Raw genomic sequence first — 6,024 nt, forward strand, 5'->3', positions numbered from 1 at the left:
GGAGTACATGGAAGGAGCACACGGGGTGCCGACCAGCTGTGTGAGGTTGAATGACTGCCCCCTCCACCCCCCTCCCTATACCCACACTCTGCCCATGGCCTCACTTGGGACAAAGTAATTCCATGGGCCTCGACGTGGGGCTTGGCCACCTGACCTGCTTTGGCCAAGGGAATGGAGGGCTATGGCAGTAGGCGGTTCCCGGCCTGGGCCTTAAGAAGCCTCATATGCTTCTGCCATTGCCACAGAAAAACTCCCCTGGGTAGCTGCTGCCCCGTGGGCTGGACTCCAGAATGTGCACACAAGGAAAGAGCTGCCCCCCAAACTCCCCCTCCACCATCCTCCAGTAGGAGCCTGAGCTGCTATGCTCCCCCCGCCCCCCAGCCTGGCCTAGGTCAGCTTAGCAGTCCCAGAAATAAAACCACATGAAATAAAACCACTGGTAGTTTTAAACCACTGTATTTGGGGATAGTTCATTATGTGGCATTAATGTGGCTATAGCAAGCCAGGACACTCAGTGGTAGAATTGAAAAACTAAAATGGCAGGAAAAGAAATGAGGAGGAAGGAAAGAAAAGAGATAGAGGAAGGGGCCCTCATGCTGTGTTAGCTCATCCTGACTCAAGACCGATGTGGACGTGGCACGTTCTCAACCCCAGGCTCACAGAGAAAACACACCCGAGGTCATACGTGTGGCCTGGTCATACCATCTACACTTCATGCTGGGAACCCAGCTAAAGGCCCAGCAAGAAGGAAAGGGAGTTTGCAGGGACGCTGGGAAGCAGCTGTAGAGCTAGGAACACTCAGGACCTCGGGTCAAAAGGACAAGTTCTGCACTGGAGGCGAGAGGAGGTCAGGGGCCTAAAGTGTGACTGCACCGGACATGGACGCAGCTTTGGAAAGTCAGGGCTGGTGAGTCTTAGCCAAAAATCCACCCCATTTCCCATGAATGGAGGCTGTCAGGGACAAGGCAGATGTCAGGTTTTAAGAGACAGGAACTTGAGAGAGCAGGAAGGTGTCAGATAGGTAGATTAATTGGGCCTCTCCAGAGAAACAGAACCAGATGATCGACAGATGGGTGGATGGATCGACAGATCACTTATTATAAGAATTGGCTCATATGACTGTGGAGGCTAAGAAGTCCCAGGGTCTGCCATCTGTGAGCAGAGCTGATAGTGTTAGGGTTAGGGATAACAACTTACAACAGCTGATAGACGGAAACAAACTAAATGCCCCAAATCAGATGACTGGATCAAAAAGATGTGGCATATATACACGATGGAGTACTATTCAGCCATCAAAAAGATAAACTCATGCCATTCGCAGCAACATGGATGGAGCTAGAAGGAATTATGCTCAGTGAAATAAGTCAGAAGGAAAAAGAAAAATATTGGATGGTTTCACTTATAGGAGGAATATAGGGGAACAAAATAAGGGGGTCAGGAAAAAAAAAGACAAAACCAGGAGTCAAAATACAGAACTGATGAGACATACCACAGGGGAGGCAGAGGGAGAGAGGTAAAAGAGGGGCAGGAAGAGCAAAAGAGACCATGGTGACAGTTCATGGATATCTTGGTGGTGGGAATTTTATGGGGATTACACCTGAGATGAGAAATCAAACATTATACAAAAATGAACAACGATACAAATAAATAAATAAATGAAGCAAAACAAAGGCCTGAGAACCAAAACCAGTGCTCAGGGGCAAGAGAAGATGGATGTCTCAGCCCAAGCAGAGACCAGATTCTCCTCCACCTTCCTCTCCCAGTCAAGGCTCAGCAGAGGGGGCGGTGCCCACGCACACTGGAGAAGGTGATCTGACATTCTCCACTCAGTCTCATTCAAAGGTCAATTTCTTCCTGTAACAAGGACACAACCAGAAATAACGTTTTCCTGACTACCTACACCTCTCTTAGCCCGGTCACACTGACACAAAATCAGCCATCATACAGTGCACCCCGTGATGACAATTCCCTGACCTTGGTGGGGGGCGTTGGGTATCGGCCCACTCTAGTGGCTTGAATGGTGACCCCCAAAAGATAAATCCACTTCCTACCCCTGGCATCTATGAATGTGATCTTATTGGTAAGAGGATCTTTGCTGCCGTCATGGAGTTGAGGGTCTCAAGGCAGCATCTGGGATCTGTGCACAGGTGGGGGGTTCTGTGGGTGGCCCAGGCCCTCAGCCTGTGACCATATGCCATGGCATTGGAGGGTAGTCTTTGTTATATCAAAACACTATTTCTCTTAGTGTGGCTTCTATTCAAATAAGTTTGAGTGTCACTGCCAAACAGTTATAAAAAAAAACAACAGGTTTCTTCAGAGTTCAGCAAATAGCTCACTTCCTTCACAAGGCTTTTGTGACAGAAGAACAAGCCGAAAAAATAACTCCATCGTGAAAAATTAAAACAAACCAAAGAAACAACTATTTTTCAATATTAGTTGTCTTTATCAAACGCAGGCTCGTGAAAGGTGCCAGGAGGGCACTGCGCGTCCACAAGGCAGGAGAGTCACATGAAGGCAAGGCGGATCCCTTGAATTGCTTAATGTGCAAAGATCTGGGCAGGTCCCTGATTGGCCTGGAGGTGAGCCCTAGGCCTAGTCCACAGCGGTCTCCCCGCCCCACATATCCACAGTTCTCCTTGGCTAAGAGGGGGTCTGAGGAAGGGGGAGGTCTCTCCTCTCAACCAAGGGGAGACCAAGCCCATCTTTCAGTTCTCAGACTCCTGCGCAAAGAGAGATGGACACTCCTAAAAGAAATCAAATGGGCAACACCCTGGGCAATACATAGCCCAGCCTGTTTTGGAGAGAACACCCCTTCTCCCTATTAATACACCCCAATTGCTGCCAAGAACCCAGATGTACAATCTCCAGGGGGTGTGGATGTTTTGCAGTTGTAGAGTCTCAAATAAGTCTCCCCAGGCTCCCCAAATGAGTGCCAATGTCCCATTATTGCGTTTTAGACACGTGGTGGCATCATAACACACACTTAAACCCCTCCAGTCGTTCCTGACCTAACTCAGGGCAAAAACCAAAGTCATCTGAATGCCCCCCAGGGCTGTGCCTCTCATCACTGCCCCCCACACACAGCCCATCCCCCTCACGGCTCCCTTCACCCAGCTGACCCTACCATCAACACTCCCTCCTCTGACCGCTCACTTCCTTGGCGTTCTTCAAACACCTCGTGCCTCAGGACCTCTGTACTTAGTGGTCTCTCTAGCTCATGCTCTTCCTCAAATTGCTACATGGCCCCCTTTGCTTCATCAGTTCCTTTAGGTTGTCGCTCAAGTCCCACCTTAGCAGAGAAGCCTCTCTTAACCACATGCCTACAGCAGCAGCCCCCACTCCAACACGCCCTGCCCTCTTCAGAGCATTAACACCATCTGGGATGTTCTCTATGAATGTGATTGTATGTTGCTCATCTCCTCTACATACGAGCAAAGTTTTCATTTTGTTCACTGTTCTTCTCCCAGGTTCTATAGCAACACTGGATAGGTAGGAAAAGTCAGTACTTACTGCAATAATAAACAGATGAGTGAATGCATGCAGGCACCAAGATGGGGTGTGATGGGACTTCAGGTAGCTTAATACATAAGGAAACATAAATAATAAGTTTAGGAGCATCTCAGAACCCAACCTGGGTTCATCCAGATCTCAAGGGGGTCTAGAAATGAGAATACAGAGACAACTCTGTCTCTTGCTCTGACTTCTTTTTTCATATTTGGTCCTTTTTTCCTTAACAGCATTCAGCTTTTTCCCTTCCTTGGCCCATGTTATCATGAAGATATCAAAGAAGAATGGAAAAGTAGCTGCCTCATGTTCTCTAATATAGACCCAAATATCCAGTTCGTATCTCTGTGTCTCTCTCTTTCCAACTGTCCAGAGAAAGAAACCTAGCTGGTTCTGATTTACCAAGTGCCCATGCCTGGTCCTATCAATGTGGTCCAGAAAGTGAGGTCATGTTAACAATGTGGTTTCCTGGAGTCCAACCCGTGAAATAGGAAGAAACAAAGTTAATGGCATTGGTGAGAGCTCAAGAGATAGCCTCAACAGAATGTGCTGGAAAACCTCTTCCAATGGAAGATCTCGCTTGCCCAATATCAAAGTTTACTCTTATAAAGGGAGCTACCATTGCAGCCCTTTCAATATGAGACTCATGACAAACCTGCTACATTCCTCAAAATAAATCTCCACCCCCAAAAAGATGGGTGCTATTGTGTGTTAACCAGTCCAACTGCCACTGTGCTTGCATTTGAGATGCTAGCACTAGAGGGCGTGCAAAAGCAAGACTCTAATTCTCCCACAATCCTCTCCTCAGAATGGAACTGCAATAACTCAGCTAACTTAGCTGTAGGCAGTCTGCAAGGCTGACCGAGACTGTGGGGGTGGGCCCCTCCATTCCAAAAATCTTGGCCTGCTGCCCAGCATCACCACGTCTCTTGAAGAATGGCATGTCCCATGCAAATTCATTTTGTCGATTTGAGTTGGATTAGTTCATGACCCCCATAGAATTTCCCAAAGAGCAACAGGAAGAGGAACCCACCAAGAATATGTGATTCTCCCCAACACTTAGTATCGTGAGCCCATTTAGCTTTAGCCATTCTGGTATGTGTGTGAAGTCGTAAGACATTTATGTTTTCATAGATTGTATTTTTTACTTTCATGATTTAATTTTAGTCCTTTTTTAGAGCATTCATCTCTCTCCTAAAATTTCCAATCTCTTCAATCATATTTATACTTTCTTCTAGATTCTTCACCATATTTTTCATAATTAAAAGACATACCCAACATATGAGTCATCTGTGAACTGTTCCATTAACTGATTTTTTTCTTGGCTATAGATTACATTTTCCTGATTTGTTTGTAGTTCTCCTGAATTTTTTTTTTTTTATTGAATGTTGAACATTGTGTCTAAGAAGGACTGATCTCTTTCTAGTTTGGTTATTCTAGATTTCTTGTCCATACTTTCTTGATGACTTTAAAGCAGAGGTTGGCCAACTACGGCTGACAGTTCAAATGCAGCTAACAACCAGTTTTTGTACAGATCATGAAATATTAATGGTTTTTAGAGGGAGTGATATTGGCATCATATAAGATGCCATGTAAGAGGCAGCCTCTACTTCAACTCCTTAATCTACAACTAATAGATCAATTAAAACTCAAGGTTTCCTCTACTCATTGGACAAGAACCCACACTGATCCATAATCCTGTGACTCATAAAAGGAGCAGAGCCAGGGAGGAGCAGAGATAGCCGGGCCACCAGTCCCTCCAAGGCCCTGATGAAGGGAAAGTAGAAAGAGGATAGAGGCCCGCAACCTTAACCCAAGCAAATTCCAAGGTGCTACAGGTAAGGTGCCCTACATAGGCCAGGACCACAGTGAGGAGGGAAGCAGAGAATGTGACTACAACTCCCCCTCCTACCCTACCATTACATTGGTGACAGCACCCCAAAATGTGCTGACAACAAGGACTCAGACCCAGGACCCCAAAGAGAGGCAGCAGTGGGGCCACACACTTGGACCAGATCTCTATACTCACAGGAAACAATGCCTAACACCCTGCACACCCTTTCTCTCCCCATCAACACCATTATAAAATGTGGGGGTTGCTCAGCCATACCCAGGTGGTCAGCTGTGATACTGGCAGAGCAACCAAACCTAGAGCCATAGTGCCACCTGCTGGAGGAAAAGAGAAGCATCTTATTAGTAAGTTGCTGATCTAGAAGTCAAGCAAATGAAAAATGACAAAACTATAAAAGGTATAAGACACACCAGATGCAGTGTATATAACAACAACCAACAAGACCTCAAGGTAACAGGACATCACAGAGAGAGAATCACAACTCTTCAGAAACCAAAGTGAGAGTTTAAAGACATGGGTACTATGAGAGAATTCAAAATAACAAACTCAAAAAGATAAAAGAAAATTCAGGAAGACAATTCAGTAAGTTCATGAATAAAATTAATGAGCAGAAGAGACTGACTAAAGAGACTGAAGCTATAAAGAAGAACCTAACAAGGGTCTCCCTA

Source organism: Talpa occidentalis, unplaced genomic scaffold (genome assembly GCF_014898055.3).
Source record: "Talpa occidentalis isolate TD23 unplaced genomic scaffold, MPIMG_talOcc4v2.1 talOcc4.11, whole genome shotgun sequence".
In the NCBI taxonomy this organism is placed as follows: domain Eukaryota; kingdom Metazoa; phylum Chordata; class Mammalia; order Eulipotyphla; family Talpidae; genus Talpa; species Talpa occidentalis.